Consider the following 24,380-nt stretch of genomic DNA (forward strand, 5'->3'; position numbering starts at 1 on the left):
CTCTCTCATCTCCTCCTCCCATGCTCCTCTCCAGGATTTCTCCATAGCCTCTCCGATCCTCTGGAACTCGGTACCTCCATCTATCCGGCTATCCCCTACTCTTGCTACCTTCAGGCGATCCCTGAAAACTCATCTCTTCAGGAAAGCCTATCACGCCGCCAACTAATCTCTTACCACTTCCATCAGCTCATTCCCCACAGTTACAACCTTTTGTACCACCTGCCCCACCCTATTAGATTGTAAGCTCTTCTGAGCAGGGCCCTCTTAATCCTCTTGTATTTTATTGTATTATAACTGTATTGTCTCCCTTTTATATTGTAAAGCGCTGCGTAAACTGTTGGCGCTATATAAATCCTGTATAATAATAATAATAATAATAATAATAAAAAAAGGGTGCTTCTACTAAATACTAAGCAAAGGGTCTGAATTCTTAGGACCATGTGATATTTCAGTTTTTCTTTTTTAATAAATCTGCAAAAATGTCAACAATTCTGTGTTTTTCTGTCAATATGGGCTGCTGTGTGTACATTAATGAGGAAAAAAATCAACTTAAATGATTTTAGCAAATGGCTGCAATATAACAAAGAGTGAAAAATTTAAGGGGGTCTGAATACTTTCCGTCCCCACTGTATATATATGACAACTATGAGAGACAAAATGTGGAAAAAAATCCAGACAATCACATTGTCTGATTTTTGAAAGAATTTATTTGCAAATTATGGTGGAAAATAAGTATTTGGTCACCTACAAACAAGCAAGATTTCTGGCTCTTACAGACCTGTATCTTCTTCTTTAAGAGGCTCCTCTGTCCTCCACTCATTACCTGTATTAATGGCAACTGTTTGAACTTGTTATCAGTATAAAAGACACCTGTCCACAACCTCAAACAGTCACACTCCAAACTCCACTATCGTGAAGACCAAAGAGCTGTCGAAGGACACCAGGAACAAAATTGTAGACCTGCACCAGGCTGGGAAGACTGAATCTGCAATAGGCAAGCAGCTTGGTGTGAATAAATCAACTGTGGGAGCAATAATTAGAAAATGGAAGACATACAAGACCGATGATAATCTCCCTCGATCTGGGGCTCCACGCAAGATCTCACCCCGTGGGGTCAAAATGATCACAAGAACGGTTAGCAAAAATCCCAGAACCACACGGGGGGTTCTAGTGAACGACCTGCAGAGAGCTGGGACCAACATAACAAAGGCTACCATCAGTAACACACTACGCCGCCAGGGACTCAGATCCTGCAGTGCCAGACGTGTCCCCCTGCTTAAGCCAGTACATGTCCGGGCCCGTCTGAGGTTTGCTAGAGAGCATTTGGATGATCCAGAAGAGGATAGGGAGAATGTCATATGGTCAGATGAAACCAAAGTAGAACTATTTGGTAGAAACACAACTCGTCGTGTTTGGAGGAGAGAGAATGCTGAGTTGCAACCTAAGAACAAAAATACCTACTGTGAAGCATAGGGGTGGCAAAGGGAACAGCTCGACTGATCCGTGTACATGAAAGAATGAATGGGGCCATGTATCATGAGATTTTGCGTGCAAACCTCCTCCCATCAGCAAGGGCATTAAAGATAAAATGTGGCTGGGTCTTTCAGCATGACAATGATCCCAAACACACTGCCACACACGGCAACAAAGGAGTGGCTTCGTAAGAAGCATTTCAAGGTCCTGGAGTGGCCTAGCCAGTCTCCAGATCTCAACCCCATAGAAAACCTTTGGAGGGAGTTGAAAGTCCATGTTGCCCAGCGACAGCCCCAAAACATCACTGCTCTAGAGGAGATCTGCATGGAGGAATGGGCCAACATACCAGCAACAGTGTGTGACAACCTTGTGAAGACTTACAGAAAACATTTGACCTCTGTCATTGCCAACAAAGGATATATAACAAAGTATTGAGATGAACTTTTGATATTGACAAAATACTTATTTTCCACCATAATTTGCAAATAAATTCTTTCCAAATCAGACAACGTGATGTCTGGATTTGTTTCCACATTTTGTCTCTCATAGTTGAGGTATACCTATGATGACAATTACAGGCCTCTCTCATCTTTTTAAGTGGGAGAATTTGCACAATTGGTGGCTGACTAAATTTATTTGCCCCACTGTATATATATCGAAGGTTTACAACTACTTTAAGAGACCCATTGGGAGCAAATGAGCAAAGTTCATTGTTAGAGTTTACATATACTCTAAAGATTAATGTGTAAAGACCACATAACAGGATATAACAATCATTGCCTTTATATGTTATGCATGACTTGAGATAAAGCATAGATTCTTATTTTAACCCAACGGCCAAGAAAGAAGTGGAACTGAAAGTCTGTTTTAAACATAAAATAATGCAGGCAGTGTGCACTCAGGCAAAAACACCATTATGTAAGGTTTGAAGACAGATGTTTTAAAAAAGTAGTAGGAATTTAAAAGAGGCAAAGAAAAAAAAGAAAAAAAAATATTTTAGGCTTAACACATTTGAAACTCTTAATGCTTACTGAAGACAAAACAAAACAAAAAAAAAAATTCTCAAGCTGAGCAAAAATGTTCAAGAATAATTTTGCTCTGAAGATCAACTGAATTCTGTAGGCAGGCTCAATTCATCTGCATGGGTGTGTGCGCTTGGCCACGCAGTACTTGGGTATGTTTGTTCTGTATAGAATTGCGAATATTTTTATTCTGTCAAAATAATCGCTTTGTAAGGCCAGTGGCCACTTTTTGTCATACGTGTTTTAGTGATTTTAATGCCAAATTAAAGCACAAGTCCAGTCAAAAACTTAAACCTGCTCCCGCCCCCATTCTAAGCTCTATACCATCTACCCTGTAGTGTAGAGGAAAGATGTGTATAGTGTAGAGGAGAGACAGCCGACAATGGATGCCCCATAGTAAGCCTTTGGGTGACATCACCGCATAGGCATTGCAGTAGTTGCCAGTGATCTCTCCTCTTCACTGATGTCCGCCCCTGGGGAGATTACATGACCGGACCGGAGTGTCAAGGGAATAGGTAAGTATAACCACTTGCCCTCTGAAACATTTTACCCCTTCAAGACCAGGCCATTTTTTGCTATTCGGCACTGCTCTACTTTAACTGGTAATTGCACGGACATGCAACGCTGTACTCAAACACAATTTATATATTTTTTTTTTTCACACAAATAGACCTCTTTTAGTGGTATTTGATCCTCACTGGGTTTTCCATTTTTTGCGCTATAAACAAACAAAGGTACCATAAATATTGAAACCAAAAACTATTTTTTAGTTTCTGTTATAAAACATAGCATAAAAAAACATAATAACATAAAACATAATAAAATTTTTTTTTTTTAAATCTAATTTCTTCATAAATTTAGGCCAAAATGTATTCTGCTACAGGTCTTTGGTAAAAAAAAAAAAAAAAACACAACCCAATATGTGTGTATTGATTGGTTTGCGTGAACGTTATAGCATCTACAAACTATTGGATAAACAGTATACTTGGAACTTTTAATTTTATACTAGTAATGGTGGTGATCAGCTACTTATAGCGGGACTGCAATAGTGCGGCGGGCAATCTGACACTGACACTTTGTGGGAACTGGTTAACTGCCACTGACATCTCCAGTAACACCAATACAGTGATTAGTGCTAATAATATACACTTCTGACACTGGCCGGGAAGGGAAGGGGTTAACATCTGGGGCAATCAAAAGGTTAAATGTGTGCCTTACTATGTGTAAAGTGTGGTGTTTTAACCAAGGGATGTGCCGGTTTTTATACCCTGCTTTGCAGGGAAACAAAAGCCGGAACATCGCCGCTGTCAGTAGAGAGCTTTGTGTTCTTTACATACACAAAGCTCCCTCTTGTCACTCGCTCCACCGAATCATAAATCCTTGGTCGGGAGCCAGTGATTGGCATGTGCTGGAGCCAGTGACAGCACAGCCGGGTGGGCGTGCATGCGCCCCCTCCCCAGAAATACAAAAGCACATGTGTATGTATAATATATTATATATGTGTGATTCTGTGCAGCCAGCCCTCACTTTAGCAGTAAAACTACAGTGCGCAATTGGCAAGTGGTTAATCTTTAGTTTTTGACTGGACATCTACTTTTAAACCTGAACTGCAGGAAAACTGCTAACTACACAAGTGAAACGCACTCATTAGTGGCCCTGGAAAATTCATGTTACTTCCTGTTTCAGTGACTACTATTAGCAAAACAGCAAGTGACTGGTTACCATAAGTTGAGGAAAGTGGAACAAAATCACTGGACTCATACAATTATCTTATTGGTAAAAATCTTAAAAGTATTAAGCTGCTTTCACACTGAGGTGCTTTACAGGCGCTATAGCGCTAAAAATAGCATCTGCTACACCGCTTCTAAAGCGCCCCTGCCCACTGAAATCAATGGGCAGCGCTGCCGAACCGCCGGCATAGCGCCGCTGCAACGAGGGTTTTAACCCCTTTTCAGCCGCTAGCAGAGGTTAAAAGCGCTCCACTAGCGGCCTAAAACCTCTGCAGAAACAATGGTAAAGTGCCGCTAAAGATAGCGACGCTTTACCGCCGATGCCCCCAACGCCCCAGTGTGAAAGTGGCTTAAATGTTAATGTAAATAATTTGGTTCACAGGCAGGTGCTTTCTATACCCCTGGAAATCTCCATTGTCTCTTTGGCTTGTAGTGTAACAAAGATGGAAACAAAAGAGCCACACCACTGGTAAGAAGTCCAGATACAACTTTATTCTTATAAAAGTCAGGGGGACAATCCAAAGAGTAGCCAATGAGTTTTAGAAGTCCAAAAATGCCCCTTCCATCGGGGCTTGATTGAACATAATGTAAATAGATTAGAAATGAGCTGGACCTTTCATATTATTTCTTCCAGTGTGATTACAAGTGAAGACCTAACTTCTATTGGAATAAAGTTGTATCTGGACTTCTTAGCAATGGTTTGGTGCTTCAATTTCCATTTTGGTTACCATACACAACACCTAAGGGCCCATTCACACATGGAGTCGCCAATGAGAATCAGTGATTCTGGCGGGCAGAGAACATACTCATGCACACCCCATGTGTGCGAACAGCCGCGGCACAACCAGATTTGTACCCTGGACAAATCAATGATCAGTGCCACTGCTGTTTAGACATTCTGACCAGCCCTAGACATAGAGAATTTGAGTCCAGGGGTGACGTTTCTGGCTGCATACAAATTGGCCATAGGTAATCATTCAGCTTGTATGTGGCACAGGGTGCTGCTGTGTCCAGATGTGGTGCTTAGACACAACTGTTTGCACCAGCCTATTCCATGTAGAAGGAGATTCTTAATTTCCTCTGTAGCCAGCAATGGCTCCCTTTCGACTTATTGTAGGAATGGAGCAGCTGTTGGGACCAGTGCCCCCTTGTGCCACAAGAATGGAGAGCCGTCCTGTTCTTTTGGACCGCAATGCGTGTACTCCCCCAACGCAATCGCTGAGCTCATCACAGATGAAAGGAGAGACCACACACTGCGCACATCTGGCTCAAAAGAAAGGAGCTCCCTCCAATGAAACGTATAGGCACTGGTCCCAAGAGTTGTTCTGTCCTTATAGAAACTTAGGCTTAACTTAGGCACTCTATGCTGCTATACCCATATGGGACACCATAGTGTGCTTTTTCAAAAAAGCTAAACGTAACCTTTAAATCTAGGCAACCTAGATCACATGGTTACTGTCTAGTAGGAGCACTGATGATGTCTCAAGTCATTAAAGCCAGTAGACTGTCATATCAAACAAGAAGTAGAGCCTGCATATGTAATGAGCAAATGGGCTTCCGACATATATAATAATATAATACATTACCATACATTAATAATGTAATTTACATCAAACTAAAATAGCTGCTCATGTTGAATAGCAACTCTAGATGCCTGTTAGCGATGAGCCAAGCATTCGGTTTGAGACAGGTTAAGTGAATGTCACTAAAGTTACGGTGCCAAAACCAATCCCCATAGAACTCAATGAGAGTGGACTGTTAAAAAAAAAAAAAAAAAAACAGCACAAAACAAAAAAGGTTTTAAAATTCCGTTTAGCAGAAAGCAGCAATTTCAGTAATGCCTAAAATAAAAGTGTGTTAAATAACATGCCTGGAGGATGTCCTTAACCTGACTATGAAGTGGCACATCTGTGATGTATAGAATCTACTGAGCAGCTCAACAGCTCCAAGCCACTTTGTTCTGTTTGCAAACAGAACATAGAAATCCAAACACGTCACACATGTAGCACACCGCTCAGGCAAATCAGTGAAACAGATGACAGCTGTGGGTGCTCACCTCGACTCGCCACTGTGGATGCCATATAGGAAAAACAGGAAATGATGGGACACCACAGACGTAGTCAAAGTTCTTTGAAGATATTTATTGGAATCCAGCCAGACAATTACACAAGGTATACAGATATGTTGACGCGTTTCACTCGAGCTTATGAATAAGCTTGAGTAACTTGAGTAAAATGCGTTTTTTTCTATATTGCAAACAGAGAAGCCAGGGATTTCACTCATCTATACCAGACTCTTATCCTGGATGAGGGTTTCATAGAGATGTTAATGGGAGACCCCACAAAAAAAAAAAACAGCATACCACACCAGGTCTGGTGGCATGTCCCCCCCCCACTTCCTGAACCAAACCAGGGCAGGCCACATGTATGAACATGAAGGGTACCCTGCCAGGAATACTCCCCTGACAAAGCACATTGTTCCTATATTAGAAGAAAAGTCCAGCTAGCCACAATACTGGAATCCCCCCTATTTAAATTCATCCATAAAATCAAAAGCAGTACATACTACAGACAGCGGAGGGAATAAAAGTTTCACTTACGCGTTTCATGCTAAACTAACGCTTAATCATAGCTATGATTAAGCACCAATTTAGTGTGAAACGCATTGGAAAGCTTTTATTCCTTCCGCTGTTTGTATTATGTACCGCTTTTGATGTTATGAGCAAATTCTAAAAAGGTGATTGCAATAGTGCAGTCCTCTGGAGTTTTCTTCTATCATACATGTCAGCTGAGAGCTGGACTGGCACCTGCATAGTGTGTTAGGGGTGGAGTTGAGGCAGACCGACCTGGAGCGGTATTTTCTCTCGCTACAATATGTCATATTGACGCTATGTTGATGAGGACAAGGGACTCATCCCAAGATTTACATCCATCAGCATAACACGATGTCTAACAGATTCAGGTCAAAAACTATGGCCAACCATGATTGATGTGGATCTACATCTCTGGACAATGTAAGCCCTCCTGTCAGTGTTAAATGGTTTGTCTCAGCCCACTAAGGCTACGTTAGATGTGACTAACATTGCTGCTCCTGTGAAAAGCTTTTCAGAGGTGTTTGACAGATATATCACCTTCTCACCATCTGTTTAACCCGGTAAATACTGCACAGCCATGCTAAAAAAGCGTGCATTACACATGGTTGCAGGGCAGTTGCGCCTTCAGTGGGTCACGTTGGCTAAAGCTACAGGATCATTTTTGTTGCAACTGTAAAGCATCATGGCCATGACATGTGTACACCCCTATCTGGCTGCCTTTAAAGCTTAACGGGGAAGAGAGGTGGGGGGTGTTGGTAAAAATGCAGCTCAACCACCTATTTTTCCCCCTTCAACTGCAAGAGTAAACAAGTTCCTAACTGCCACTTTTGCTGGACAGCTTTGTCTGTGAAAGGTAGTTGTAACATATCAGACTTACTGGTTGGATCACCGGGTAAAACTAAGACCCCATTCACACAGGGGCAATACGACTTGCAGGTCGCCTCAGCGAGGCGACCTGCAAACGACTGCCCGGGCAACTTGCAAAACGACTTCTGTATAGAAGTCTATGCAAGTCGCCCCAAGTTGCCCCCGAAGTCGTACAGGAACCTTTTTCTAAGTCGGAGCGACTTGCGTCGCTCCCCTTAGAACGGTTCCATAGCACAGAACGGGAGGCGACTTGTCAGGCGACTAGGTCGCCTGACAAGTCGTCCCTGTGTGAATGGGCTCTAAAGGTAAAAAAGCCTAAAAAGAAAACAATTGCAGCCACCACACCAACTGGCAAGCTGCAATAAATTTTTGTTTTTTAGGGGTTAATACCAATTTACAACAACCCATATATCCAAGAAAGTGCTTAAAGGAAGTGGAAAAATATTGTCAGCAGATTCTCACAGAAAATGGAGAAGCTCTTTTTTCAAGAATTCTTTTTCACAATGATAAACATTGTGACAATCTGATCAGATGGTTAGAAGGAAGTAAATTCATCAAACAATGGGTAAAACAACATTAAGCCTAGGTTCACATTGATGCGATCTGGCATGCAATTGACATGTCCAATTGCATGCCAAATCGGCGGCTATTGCCAGCAATGGCACTTGAGGTCGACCGATATGGGTTTTTCTCTGGTTGATGCCGATATTTAGAAATCGCGGTGGCCGATGGCCGATATATGATGCCAATTTTTTTGGGCCGATATATTAGGCCGATTTTTTTTTTTTTTTCCCTTCATCTCATAAAATCTAACAGTTAGACCCCTTTCACACTGGGGCATTTTTCAGGTGCTTTTGGGCTAAAAATAGCGCCTGTACAGTGCCTGTAAAACGGCTCCCCTGCAGTCTCAGTGTGAAAGCCCGAGTGCTTTCACACTGAGGCGATGTGATGGCAGGATGTTAAAAAAAAGTCCTGCAAGCAGCATCTTTGGAGCGGTGTATACCGCTGCTCCACCACTCCTGCCCATTGAAATGAATGCGCACCGCTGCGGAAGAGCCTGCAAAGCGTTTCAGCAGCAGCGCTTCATGGGCGCATTTAACCCCTTCCTCGGCCGCTAGCTGGGTTATAAGCGCCCCGCTAGCAGCCGAATAGCGCCGCTAAAATGACGGTAAAGCACCGCTAAAACTAACAGCGTTTTACTGTCAATGCATGCCCCCTCCAGTGTGAAAGCAACCTTAAGTAATAAGTGATACAGAAAATTTTTTACATTTAAACATTTATTAAACAAAACAAACCTCCAATCAGTTCACTTGTATGTATAATTTAGATTAAAAAAAAAAAATAACTATATCTTAAATATTAAATACACAAAAACAGGTAATCAAAACTTTTGGACAAAAAAAAAAAAATGGGCTAACTTTACTGCTTATTTTTTTTTTTTTTTTAATTTCATTAATTTTTTTTAGAAAAATTGCGTTTGAAAGACCGCTGCGCAAATACCGTGTGACATAAAATATTGCAACAACCGCTATTTTATTCCCTAGGGTCTCTGCTAAAAAATATATATATAATGTTTGGGGGTTCTAAGTGATTTTCTAGCAGAAAATACAGGATTTTTACTTGTAAGCAACAAATGTCAGAAAAGATTGAGTCTTTAAATGGTTAAACTGAGAGCTTCTACACATGGAGTTCAGCTCATTGATAAAAGAACCTGAAAAGATACAATGTATCTTCTTATCAGACTTGGCAGGCTGCCCAGAGGAGGAGAGAATCCTCTCCACAGATAACCTGAGGAAACTTGCATTGACTTCTATTACAGAAGTCATTTGCAAGTCCCGCTGAAGTTATAATCGGCTTTGGTCGACCTCTAAATGGCACCGTCCGAATCGGTGCGACACTGACTTTGCGGCGCTGCACCGATTCCCAAAAAGTAGTTTCTGTACTACTTTCGGTGACTTTGGGTGCGATTTCAATAGACATCTGTGCATGAACCCGCATAGATGTCTCTGAAATCACCCCCCGAATTCAGATTGACATGTGGGTATGAAATCGTGCGAGTTCAGCTGAACTCGCACAATTTCAATCCTGCTGTCAGTGTGAACCTAGGGTTAAAGAAGTAGTCTACATTTGGAAGACTGTAATGTATTGCTTTTGATCTTTGCCATCTCTGGCTTCTTTAGCAACCTATCAGCTCTGTTGTACTTTGTCCATGGCTGAAGACTGCCAATTCCTGCTGAATCGGACAAAACCAGCCCTGTTGGCATCACCCGGCTCAACAAAAATCGTTGGCTGACTTGGGACTGCGTCAACATACAGTCACTGTTCAGGTAATCAGACAGCTGCTGCCAACTATCAGAATACAATGGCTGGTAGGGGGATTCCTCCATCCATGTTTAGTGTGGATAAAGGAATCTATTAGACTTTCCCTGTTCTGCCCACGGGCCAAACGAGTCATCTATACGTGTGTGGCTAGCTTAGGACTGAACATTCAAAACGTGGGTTTTTTTTCCTTCTTCTATTGGTTAATTTGTAAAAGCTGGTTTTGTATGGTAAGATACCGGATTGAAATTTTCAATGTTTACAATATAATCTAGGATGGTTTGGTGATTTTTTTTTAGCTTTGGATAGAGTGGTGAGGGGCTAGAACTACTGTCAGTTTTTTTTTTTGCACCTGTGTCCTTGTTTGTGAAATTCACATTCTATAATTGCCCTGATTACCAATGTCATTGGGAAAGTAAGGGTAAATCCCATATTTTGAGTTTCCACCAGGACAGCAATAGAGAGGAAATCTTCTATTGGAGTGACTTCTTTCCGTGACGGTCTGAGGGGATTTCTCACACATTGTAAAGATATCCTCTCACCTCAGAGAGCACAGATAAGACACATATGGCCAAAAACTGACGGTTGGTATCACACTCTCCTAGAAATGCCTTTAGTTACACTTTAAAGTTGGAGTTTAGCTCAAAAAGTTCCCTACAGCTTTAGTCACATCACATACTTGTAATAAAGTATGTCCCATGATGTCCCAGGCAGCTGGATTCTGGAGAAATCTTCCCTACCTATCCCAACGCACCTTCAGTGTCACTTACAATTCTACTTCCTCCTCTCCTCTTCCCTTCTCTTTAGGGGTCCCCCAAGGTTCTGTTCTTGGACCTCTCTTATTTTCAATCTACATCTCTTCCCTGGGTCAGATGATAGCCTCTCACGGCTTCATTTCTTCGCTGATGACACCCAAATCTATCTCTCCACCCCTCAACTCACTCCATCAGTCTCCTCATGCATCACTAACTTACTAACAGACATATCTGTATGGATGTCACACCACTTCCTCAAACTCAACTTGTCCAAAAATTAGCTTATAATATTTCCTCCCCCATGTCTCTCTTCCCCTGACTTATCTGTCAAGAGCAATGGCACAACCATCCACCCATCCCCACAGGTCAGCATGCTAGGTGTTATCCTGGACTGTGAACTCTCCTTTCAGCCCCACATCCAATCACTTTCCAAAGCTTGCCGCCTCAACCTCCGTCCCTTTCTAACCAATGAAACCACAAAGCTCCTGATTCACTCCCTGGTTATCTCTCGCTTTGACTACTGCAACTCCCTCCTCATTGGCTTACCTTTAAATAGACTATCCCCCCTTCAGTCCATCATGACTGCTGCTGCCAGACTCATCCACCTTACAAATCGCTCATTGTCTGCTAGCCCTCTTTGCCAATCCCTCCATTGGCTGCCACTCGCCCAACGAATTAAATTCAAAATACTAACGATAAGTTACAAAGCCATCCACAACTCTGTCCCCAGCTACATCACTAGCCTAGTCTCAAAATACCAACCTAATCGTCCTCTTCACTCCTCCCAAGACCTCCTGCTCTCCAACTCCCTCAGTACCTCCTCCCATATCCGCCTCCAGGACTTCCCCTGAGCCTCGCCCATCTTCTGGAATTCCCTACCCCAATCTGTCAGACTGTCTCCAAATTTATCCCCTTTTAGGCGAACCCTGAAAACTTTCCTCTTCAGAGAAGCCTATCCTGCCTCCATCTAACAACTGCACTTCTATTTTCTCCATCAACTCATCCCCCACAGCTATTACCTTTTGTATAACTTGACCCTCCCTCCTAGATTGTAAGCTCTAACAAACAGGGCTCTCTGATTCCCCCTGTATTGAATTGTACTGTAATTGTATTGTCTGCCCTAATGTTGTAAAGCGCTGCACAAACTGTTGGCGCTATATAAATCCTGTATAATAATAATAATAATCTTCCCTGCAGGGATGCCTGTCCTCTTCCTGTCTCTGAACTGCTGGCACTGCAACAGTTAACAATTGTGGGTCTTCAGGCAGAAAACAGTACAGATGGTCCAAAAAGGGACATGCCTCCTCCTCCATTAAAAAAAGTTGTTTCATTTATTACACTGCTTTTAACGCAATAGAGGTTATTTATTAAAGGAAAATCCACTTTGCACTGAAAGTGCACTTGGAAGTACAGTTGCTGTAGATCCGAGGGGGGACATGCAAGGAAAATAAATAACAGCATTTTAGCTTGCACATGATTGGATGATAAAATCAGCAGAGCTTCCACTCATTTCAGATCCACACCTTAGATTTAGAGCGACTGCACTTCCAAGTGTACTTGCAGTGCAAAGGGGATTTGTCTTTCGGAAATAACCCCCAATGTGTCAGTGGGGGAGAGAATCCTGAGACTATACCTCATTCATAGATCGTGAAATAATCAGTGTAATCAATGAAAGAACTTTTCTCGTTGGAAGAGGGAGGAAAGTGTGTCCACACAGGACCATCTGTACTACTTTTCTGCATGAAGGCCCAAAGCTGTTGACCATCACATTACCAGAAGTTCAGAGCCAGGAAGAGCACATACTATACATCCCTCCAGGATCCAGCTGCTTGCACATCATGGGACATCGTTCATTAATCGTTCACAAATGATGTGACTAAAGCTGTAGGGAATTTTTCTTTTTTTAGTTAAACTACAGCTTTAGATAAGCTCATAGATTTCACATGTTAGTTTTTAGATGTTTAATTTAAGAATTGTGCTTTAGCAGCCTCTGCTGCATGCAATATAGACATGTGTTGTTATAGCCTATGCCCCTTATTAGGTTCAGCATACTGTGGCGGACCACTTGGGATTTGTTTGGCTAGTTATGTGTACTCCATTCACCCATTGTGGTTTTAAGGTGGAGTGCCATCTAGACCACGGTCCCTGTAGGTCATTCATCCGATCCCCATTAGCATGTAGGTGCCTTGTGGCAGGGGAATTTTGGGGGGTCTTCTAGGGGTGGCACATGCCCCAGCTCCTTTTGGGAGGACCACCTTATAAATTTAGAGGGAGGGATTTAGGTATTCTTTGTGCGGGAGGGCTACGGGTTGTAGAGGATTGGTTGGTATTGTGGGGTGAGGGACTCGGGATTTGTGATGCTGTGTATTTTTGGTATGTTCTTATACAATAAACTTTTGAGGAGGTAGCTCCTGGGTGTTTGCTTTTTTGTTGTTATTTTTTGTTTAATGTAGGGATTCTGGGTGTGTGGTAGCAGGAAAGAGAACAGCTTCTGAGTAGTTTTTGGCATCCAATATATAAATTGCTGAAAGTTTAGTTTCACTATGACTGTAGTTGTAGGCGAGTGCACAGAAACAGAGAACTATGAGATAAAGCCAGTGTCACAGAAGGGCTGTCTGTACTAAAAGTGGACATCATATGACCTGACATTTGCATGCATCTGGCCTACAGTACCATTCTGAGCTCCTGAATGAAAAACGGGCCTCACTCCCATTTTTTTCAAAGGATGCTGGTGCTATTTGCAGGCTATGAATATAGAGGAGCAGAGTAAGAGTGAGTATTAAAGTGGTTGTAAAGTCACATCTGTTATATTATTTTATCTTCTCTGTTTTAGGAACATATTAAATACAGTGGAGGTGTGTTTTTTTTTTTTTTAATTAAAGCTAAATACCATCTTTGCCCAGCTCTGCTGTGTGGTCACATATCCTCTCTCTGCTCTCCTTCTCGATCTAAGGACTACAGTGGGAGGGGCTGAGATTCCCCTATGTAAGCTAGCAGAGGGAGGACATGTGACCACACAGCAGCCCTGGGCAAAGAAGATATTTAGCTTTATCATTTTTTTTTTTTTAAGTACACACACTGTACATAATATGTTCCTGAAACAGAGAGGATAAAAGTATATAATAGATGTTACTTTACACTTTACCAAAGGGAAGGAGCAGCTACAGCAGAATACTCAATTAAAGCAAGAGGGGGGGGGGGTGGAGATCGGCTCACACAGACTACGGAAATGACAGGGAGAGAGGAAGGGGGAGATGTAGAGATGCTAAGGAAAGAGCAGGATGACGAAGACACGTAATCTGACCACGCTATCAGGGATCAGCAACCATAAGCGTGGTCAGTACACACAGGAACAGGCATGATCAACCAGGTATCGTGCAACATGGAAAGGGACAATTGACACAGCAAAAGCACTGTGATATATCTCCTGCCTTAAAGGGACAGGAGCTTTTTTTTTTTTTTTTTTTTTTGGATTACAACCACTTTAAACATGATACTTCCAAAATAGACTTCATCACTGGAAAGCATTTGCAGCTGGGAAACTATCAAAACCCTGGAAGTGAAATCAGGGTATAGAATTCTTCAGAATTAATTTACCAACAAAATATTACCACTAGACATATTGACAGTACTAATCTGACAAGATATCACTAAATACATTAGTAATTCAATTCCACTAATATAATAAACATGATAATAATATCATGCTAACAAGATATTTCCACCAGACATGCCAAAAATACTATTTGAACAAAATACCACTGCTAGACATTTTAGCAGTAAGATCCTAACAGTACTATTCTAATATATTATCATTTGAACTCTTTAAAATATTACTACTAAACACAAACAAAATTAGTATAAGCAAGATATTTAGAAATAATAATTACCGTATATCCCAACAGATATTACTACTAAAGATATAAACATTATTACAAGATATTAGACTTTATAGTAATACTATTCCAGCAAGATATTACCACTAAAATTTGTGGTATTATCAGCACATCAAAAAATAGTATTACAGCAAAATATTTAGAAATAATAGTAATACTATTTCAGCAAGATATTACTACTAAATGCATGAAAATTACTGCAAGATATTAGACATTATATTAATACTTTTCCAACAAGATATTACTACTAAACATATCAACTATATTAATTCAACAAGATGTTAGACATAATATTAAAAACAACATTCAAACAAGATATTACCACTAAACACATTAACAATATTATTACAGCAAGATATTAGACATAATATTAAATTAATAATACTATTCTTACAAGACATTAACCGCTAAACACAAGATATTGGGCACATACTATTCCAAGAAGATATAACCTAGAAACTCATCAACAATTTATAACAAGATATTAGACACATTGATTTTCTACTAACATTGCCTCAAGAAAGTCTCTCATTTGTTGTTTTTTTTTTTTTTCTGCCTCTACCCTCTATGTTAGCCTATGTGTCTTTGCATCTTTGCACACAGGCATTCAGAGGCAGGAAAAAAACCCCCAGTGCTAGTACATTCAGGAGAAGAGTGTTTTGCTGCAAAAAACTTCCCAATGCAGAAAAATGCACCTAAATGCACTTGAGCGCTATGTGCGTTTAGCGCTTAAAGCAGAGGTCCGCCCACCACTGCAAAAATAAAAAGCCGGCAGCTACACATACTGCAGCTGCTGACTTTTAATAATAGGACACTTACCTGTCCTGGAGTCCAGCGATGTCGGCACCGCAGCTGATGTTTCCATCGGCTGTCGGGTGCTGCCGCCTCCTCAGCCAGCAAGGGAACCCGGTGTAAAAATTATGGCTTCACGCCGGGTCCCTACTGCACATGCGCGAGGCATCCGCTGCGCTCTACTACTGGCCTGGTGGCGGGGGAGGAAGGAGGGAGCCGAGCTGCGATGTCGGAAGTAGGGGCAGGATACTTGTCAAAGACAGGTATCCGCTCCCCCCCAAAAGGTGCCAAATGTGGCACTGGGGGGGGGGGGGGGGGGCGGGGGGGAGGAGATAAATGAGCGGAAGTTCCACTTTTGGGTGCTTTCATTTCAATAGCCAGAATGAATAAGCATTCCTTCTGCCCAATGGAATGAATGAACGAACACCCATACGCTCGACACACCGAAACGTCCCTAAACGCACTTGCAGAATTTGGCTTTAGGTGCATTTTTAACACTGCTTTTTCCTCCCCTGGAGCAAACTGTCCAAAAAAAAGGTCCTGTGCGCATGAGGCTTTATGCCGCGTACACACGAGCGGACTTTACGGCAGACGGGATTTTTTCGGACAATTCGATCGTGTGTGGGCTCCAGCGGACTTTGTTTGCTCAAAAGTTGGATGGACTTAGATTTGAAACATGTTTTAAATCAATCCGTCAAACTCATGTCCGGTCGAAAAGTCCGCTCGTCTGTATGCTAGTTCGATGGACAAAAAGCCACGCTAGGGCAGCTATTGGCTAATGGCTATGAACTTCCTTGTTTTAGTCCGGTCGTACGTCATCACGTACGAATTTGACGGACTTTGGTGGATTGTGTGTAGGCAAGTCCGTTCATTCGGAAAGTCCGTCATAAAGTCCGGCGTAAAGTCCGCCGAGCAAAGTCTGCCGTAAAGTCCGCTCGTGTGTACGCGGCATTATAGTATAACTGAAGGCAAAACATTTTAAATTAGAGCAGATAGGTATTAGAACACCTGTCAGGTTTTTATTGCTGTCTAAGTCCCCATTAAAGAGATTCATTACCTATTTGTCCAGGTGACCATTATTAAAAAGTGAAACATCACAAACTTTGAGTGGTCACCAGAACCGGAATAGAAAAATCTTCCAATAGGGACACTAGTTATGGCAAACGCTGACTGACATTTTCCTCACTTTGAAGGATTTCCTCTCACTTCCTGCTATAGCCATGGGACAGGAAGTGAAGGAAAATCTCCTAAATGGCACACAGTTGGCAAAAAAAAAAAAAACTGACAGGGTTTATTACCCTTCCTTATTCCTAGTACACACGGGCTGAATGTCAGGAGATATCAGTCGGTTCAATAAAATCCAGCGGACATTCTGCCCGTGTGTATGTCAGCCGGTTCTGTCAGATGAGCATGCTGGAAAACCAGCAGCCGACCAACTCCTGATCAGTGCTATCAGCCAATGGTGGACAGCACTGATCGGAGTGTTCTGGTGGGGGGTGCCCCCCTGTGAGAACACAACAGCTCAGTGGGGGGGGATTCCTGTACTAACATACAGCAGCTCCGACCAGAGCGGACTCGGTTTTTTTTCCTTTAACCCGCTGGGCTGGAAAAATAAATAGTAAACTTTTGGTGTGTATCCGGCTTTACTCTACTCAGAATGAATAGAATGCAGCAGTAGTCAGCCAGCATACGGGGATGTGATTTGTAAAACGTTTGCATATCTGAAATGTACTGGTGGTGAGGGTTGTTGTAGCTATATTAATACATCTACAACAACACATTTGAGTGTTATCTGTAATATGTGATACTTCTTTCATTTGCAGTAACAGTTACACTTTTAGGACAAGCTTTCAGCTTTAAGGAGTTTCTATTTTGAATGGGGAAGGGGGGGCGAGAATGGTCATAAACCTATATGACAGTGATTTTGAATTCTGGAGGTCCACATTCTGGGGAATTAACCAACCTTCCTGTGACTGTCGGAAGTGGCGTGCGCCACATTAACAGAGTAGATAGACCTGTTTCAGATCTATCTACACCACCTGCGCCAGATTTTATTTCAGAGATAAAAACTATTGGTAGAACAATGTAAAAACATTAGAATCATAGTTCTTTAAAGGGCTTGTAAACCCTCGTGTTTTTTCACTTTAATGCATTCTATGCATTAAGGAGAAAGAACTGCTGACACTGACCGGCTCCCCAGCCCACCCCCCCTTTTACTCACCTGAGCCCATTCGTTCCCTTGGCGGAGACACGCTGTACCTCTCTGCCCGGGGTTCTCTGCTCTTGATTGGATAGATTGATAGCAGCACAGCCATTGGCTGCCGTGCTGTCAATCAAATCCAATGACGTGGGTGCGGGGGCGGGGCCTAGTCCGGCATTCTGTGTCTATGCACACAAATGCTGTACTCGGGAGCACGCCTGCAAGGTAACCCCCAGGGAGAGCGCTTCAACTAGGAGTTTATCAATGCGAGGAGGAGCCGCGAGCGCCGCCGGGGGACCCCAGAAAATGAGGTTCGGGGCCACACTGTGCAAAACACACTGCACAGTGTAAGTTAATATGATATGTTTGTTATTTAAAAAAAAAAAATAAGGTTTACAATCACTTTAAGTTGATGCTTTGCCTCCAACCAAATTTCAGATTAAGAGGATTACAACATAGTGGTCTTGTTCTGTGACATATTTTGTGACTTTTTAAAATCTATCATGTAAAAATTATTTCTAGATGTGCAAGCCATTTTGATATCTTACATACTATATATAGGGACCAATAGACATCTTGGAAATATCTACTGGATAAGACATTATTATTTGCAGAAACGGGCTTGTTCATAGTAACAGGTTAATTAGTAATTACAATTATAATTTCCAAGCCAGTAATTTAATTTGTCCAGTGACTCATGCACATGATCTATGTTGATGACTTACGAGACATTACACTTGGAGTTGTGAAATTGCATCTATTTAATGAAAGAAGCCTGCAGGCCTCAAGGCACAGTCTCCCAGTTCCCTGAAGACACTTGCAGAATGTGTATTCACAGCAGCTGGATTTATTTAATGCTCAACTCAGTGTAAACACAAAAAAAACTTGCATGGCACCCCCACACTGCAAGCGTTAAACGTTCATTAATTATAGGGGGTAAAGGAACAGCCTGAATGTTTATCCATCTATGGTCGTTCCTGCTCGACAGAAGTCAATCCAATGAATGGGCAGCTTACTGTCATCGAGTCAAATACACGTTCTGCATTCTGTAATAAATCAAAATGTGCTTGATAGGATTTCCAAAAGTTTAAGTTGAACTAGAAATGGGTCTTTCAACATGGTAAGGATCCTAAGTACACAAGCAAATCCATCAAGAAATGGTTTAAAAAAGAAACAGTGAGCTATGGACTGCCCTATCAAAGTCCTTGCTTGTTTCACATTGAAATTTTGTAGGGGATTTCATTATTATTATTATTATTATACAGGATTTATATAGCGCCAACAGTTTGCGCAGCGCTTTATTTCATGCAAAGAAACCCAGAAGCATCTGAAGTAATTTTGCATGGAGAGGTGGTCAAAAACGTCAGAGACTAATGAGCAGTTATACAAAATGTAAAAGTAATTTATACTAAAGGGGGCAATACCAGCTTCGGATGCCAAGGGTTTACTTGCTTTTTTCCCACAGTACACCATTATAACTATTGATATTTTTGTTCAATAAACAAATGAAAATGCAAAATTTTTCTTTTAACCTTTTTATGACCACTCTGTAGCCAAATGACAGCTTCAGTGCGGTCACACATTGCTGGGAGGGCATCATATGACGTCCTCCCGTGATCGCGCTTCCTGCGCGCCCCCACAGTGATCTGTGATTGCTGTGTTCTTCGGACAAAGCTGATCACAGACTGGGGTAAAAAGTCAATCATAGCGACTTTTTACCATGTGACCAGCTGTGTGCAATCACAGCTGATCATAGTGTAAACAGGATTTTCCAGTTATCGGCATTCCTCTCCTCACGCTGACAGCGTCAGTGCCGCCTTATCAGTACAGCCTGTTAGTGCCCATCAGTGCAGCCTCATCAGCGCACATCCGCGAAGGAGGAAAAAATACTTATTTACAAAATTTTTAAAAACAGAAAAAAAATTTTTTTCTTCACATTTTCGGTCTTTTTTACTTTGTTTAGCAAAAAATAAAAAACCCAGTGGTGATTAAATACCACCAAAAGGAAAGGTGTGATAGCGGCATAGGTAATATCCTGGGAGACCAATGGGAGGAGGCTCTGGAGGCAGTGCGGGGGTGCTCTCTTAATGTCACACAGAGATTATACTTTCTATTGAGAGTCCACCGTACCCCACTCAGGCTACATTACATGGGTGTACGCCCTGACCCCATGTAACAGGGATGTGGGGGACTTAATACACTTGCTATGGAGGTGTCCAAAGCATTATTGCTACTGGAATGTTGTTACCATGATGAACTCCTCATTTCAGATCTCCATAGACATGGATCCTATACATTGTATACTAAGTTTGCTTGATGCTGTAATACCAGACAGGTATGTTAAAGAGGCCTGATCCAGGGCATTGTTTCAGGCTAACAGGCTCATTTTACTTCATCAGACTTCCAGTACTCCCCCTTCGCCTCAAATGTGGCTTGCACAGATGGGCACAACGCTGAGGTTAAAAAAGCTGATATATCAGCATAGGGGCAGCTTTTCCAAATTTGAGAAGGTATGGGGTAGCTGGTTGGCTACTGCAGGTTTGGCCTCAGCCGATTTAGTAATGGATAGGATATTGTTGTGAAATATGATATTACAAAAATGGATATGTTTAATTTAGCTGGTAATGCTATGACTGAAATTTGTATGACCTTGTTTTCCAAATGTTTAATGCATGTCTACCTGCTTTGTTATGGTGGCCCTTGTGTCCTGTCCCGGATATGCATGGCCCTAGATACGGCTTTAAAGGGTTCTTAAAGCATTCCCGTGACGTGAATTATAATACTGGTATTGATCTCTGATATGAACTTCATGTACTTTTTTTTGTATGGTTGTAAAAATTTGTGGCATCTCAAAAAAACCTTTACGTGATTTTTTTTAAATACCACCAAAAGAAAGCTCTGTCTCAAAAAAAATTATAAAAATGTATTTTGGGTACAGTGTTGCATGACCGCGCAATTGTCATTCAAAGTGTGACAGCGCTGAAAGCTGGAAATTGGCCTGGGCAGGAGGGGGGTGAATGTGCCCAGTAAGCAAGTGGTTAAATATTTCACCTTTATCTGTAGGAACTGTTTAAACAAAGATCTAATGTCTGCCTTTTCAAAAATATTGAAGTGAACAATATCCATGGGTTGTACTTACTTTTTGCCCCGAGTCCTGGTCTTGTGATAAAATGTAACAAATTATCAAAGAATGCTGTGCGCTTAGCACAGCAGTTACTAGTGAAGAAATAAGAACACTGGACAGCCACCCTCCAATGCAACTCCTTTATTGACGTAAAATGTGATCATATACCGACAGAGGTACAGGTACAAATATTTGATTCAATACAGGGCACTTTAACCCCCTTCCTACCCAGGCCAATTTTCAGCTTTCAGCGCTAACATTTTGAATGATAATTGCGCGGTCATGCAACACTTTACCCAAATAAAATTTTGATCAATTTTTCACACAGATAGAGCTCTCTTTTGGTGCTATTTGATCACCTCTGGGTTTTTTATTTTTTGCGCTATAAACAAAAAAGACCGACAATTTTGAAAAAAAAAACAAAAAAAAAAAACAATATTTTTTACTTTTTGCTATAATAAATATCCCATTTTTTAAATTTTTTTTAAACAAATTTTTTCCTCAGTTTAGACCGATATGTATTCTTCTTCTTTTTTTTTTTCTACCAAAAATAATCGCAATAAGCTTATATTGATTGGTTTGTACAAAAGTTATAGCGCCTACAAAATAGGTTATTGATTTATGGCATTTTTATTATTATTATTTTTTTTCTTTACTAATAATGGCGGTAATCTGCGATTTTTATCGTGATTGCGGCGGACAGATCAGACACTTTTTTGAAACCATTGACATTTATACAGCGATCAGTGCTAGAAATAGCCACTGATTACTGTATAAATGCCACTGGCAGGGAAGGGGTTAACACTATGGGGCGATCAAGGGGTTAAATGTGTTCCCTGACTGTGTGTTCTAACTGTGAGGGAGATAGGGCTGACTGAGGGAGGAGACTGATCAGTGTTCCTATATACTAGGAACACACGATCTGTCTCTTCTCCCCTGACAGAACGTGGATCTGTGTGTGTTTACACACACACACACAGATCCACGTTCCTGCTCTGTCAGGATCGATCACGGCCGCTGGGCATGCGCATCGTCTCCTTGGTCACCCCCTATGCCGGCGGTAAGCGGAGGACGTCATATGACGCCCGCCCGGGATGGGAGATCCCCTCTGCAGACGTGATATGACTATGGGCAGGATGGGAAGTGATTAATCATAGCTGTAGGACCAACAATCACAATCTATCATTTGTACATATGAAGTACTGATCACATAAGATGTATGTCTCCAGATTGTGATCAGGTGTGGTTCATAAAAAATACACGCACATGGAGGGAGAGGGTGTGGAGGCGATCAGTGCAGGAATCGTATAAGAATTAACCCTTAAGGAAGTAGAATTCAACCTAGACCTGTCTATAAGTATTACAAACAATCATCTCCAAACATCAGTAGTCAGAAACATGGATATAGTCAGGATTATAAAAATGAAAACGATATGTCATCTGAGCTTCATTAAACATTAATAAAAACCAGGAAAATGAATGACACTTAAAGTCTATCCATCCAAAATCTCTGAATAAAGAAAATAGACATAAAAATATTGTATAAAGATATTATATACACCATATAAAATATGTGTTTTTCAACATTCGCCAGATGGTATCTAGGGAGGCATATTATACACAAAATATATGAAACCATATATGCAGACGAGAAAAAGCAAAAAAGAAGAAAGGAAGGAGGCAGGAGATAAACCCCCATTCCCTTCCCCTTGCCAAATCTCCCCTCAGATATTCCCGGGAACCTAAATGGCAAAAAACAAAAGCAAAACGGACCCCTATACATAAAAATGTAGGAAAGACCATACAAGGACTCAATTCTGCTTCAAAGTAAAAATAAACATGAATATAAAAGATGTCAAAAACAATGAATAGAAAAAAAGATTGAAATTGGACCAAATGGGAACAAGAAGCAAAAACAAAAAAGGAACAAAAGAAACAAACGAAACAAAACAAAAGAAAAGAAAAAATTACAGAACCTCACTGCTTTTCAGGTATACATGTGTATAAACATAGAGGGATCATCTATATACACTATATAGTTTAAAGAAATCAAACCCAAAATGGGCGCCTAGATGGTGTTAAGGTTACACAAATAAGAAGATGCAAAGGAAAGAAAGACGCCGGGAGTACTGAATATTGCTCTCATTCATAAAATTAAAAATAAACCCCATCCACTTCCTAGTATTGAGGTTAAATATCCAGAACACCTCTCTTTTGCACACTGTCCTAAATCTATCACCTATCATAGACATGATAATCCTCTCAATTCCTTGTATAAGGAGACATCTTTATTATGAAGTTCGTTCCAGTGCCTGGCAACATCCGTGGAATGATTTATCCCTATGTCATATAAGTAATCATTAAGACGATCTTTTAACCTGCCAGTCGTCCGACCCACCATATTGAATGTTACACGACTCACAGGTAATGACAAAGACCAAAAATCTTGTGTTACAGTTGATAAATGAAAAAATTTTGAAAGTTCTGCCAGTAGTTACTGAACGCCTGTCCTCTACATGCACATGAACTTTAATGGCATCCCAGTCTTAGTCTGTAGGGTTCGATATAGAGTTGGCCCAACCTTTGCAGCTATAACAGCTTCAACTCTTCTGGGAAGGCTGTCCACAAGGTTTAGGAGTGTGTCTATGGGAGTGTTTGACCATTCTTCCAGAAGCGCATTTGTGAGGTCTGATGGGGACGAGAAGGCCTGGCTCACAGTCTCTGCTCTAATTCATCTCAAAGGTGATCTATCTCACTCATCCATGTCTTTATGGATCTTGCTTTGTGCACTGGTCCAAATCATTTGGTGGAGGGGTTGTTTTTCAGGAGTTGGGCTTGTCACCTTAGTTCCAGTGAAGGGAAATCTTAAGGTGTCAGCATACCAAGACATTTTGGGCAATTTCATGTTCCCAACTTTGTGGGAACAGTTTGGGAATGGCCCCTTTCTGTTCCAACATGACTGCTCACCAGTGCACAAAGCAAGGTCCATAAAGACATGGATGGGCGAGTTTGGGGTGGAGAACTTGACTGGCCTACAGAGAGTCCTGACCTCAACCCGATAGAACATCTTTGGGATGAATTAGAGCGGTGACTGTGAGCCAAGCCTTTTCATCCACATCAGTGCCTGACCTCACAAATGTGCTTCTGGAAGAATGGTCAAACATTCCCATAGACACACTTCTAAACCTTGTGGACAGTCTTCCCAGAAGAGTCTTGAAGCTGTTATAGCTGCAAAGGGGGGGCCAACTCAATGTTGAACCTTATGGACTAATGCCCCGTACACACGGTCGGACTTTGTTCGGACGTTCCGACAACAAAATCCTAGGATTTTTTCCGACGGATGTTGGCTCAAACTTGTCTTGCATACACATGGTCACACAAAGTTGTCGGAAAATCTGATCGTTCTAAACACGGTGACGTAAAACACGTACGTTGGGACTATAAACGGGGCAGTGGCCAATAGCTTTCATCTCTTTATTTATTCTGAGCATGCGTGGCACTTTGTCCGTCGGATTTGTGTACACACGATCGGAATTTCCGACAACGGATTTTGTTGTTGGAAAATTTTATATCCTGCTCTCAAACTTTGTGTGTCGGAAAATCCGATGG

At 41.5% G+C, this 24,380-nt stretch overlaps 1 protein-coding gene across 2 annotated transcripts in view; it reads right to left on the reverse strand.

The window, feature by feature from the left end:
• The window catches only part of SH2B2 (SH2B adaptor protein 2), a 194,494-nt gene that overhangs the window by 150,640 nt on the left and 19,474 nt on the right, over positions 1 to 24,380 (reverse strand). The gene's annotated exons all lie outside the window — the stretch shown is intronic.

This window comes from Aquarana catesbeiana, linkage group LG02 (assembly GCF_042186555.1).
Source record: "Aquarana catesbeiana isolate 2022-GZ linkage group LG02, ASM4218655v1, whole genome shotgun sequence".
NCBI lineage: Eukaryota > Metazoa > Chordata > Amphibia > Anura > Ranidae > Aquarana > Aquarana catesbeiana.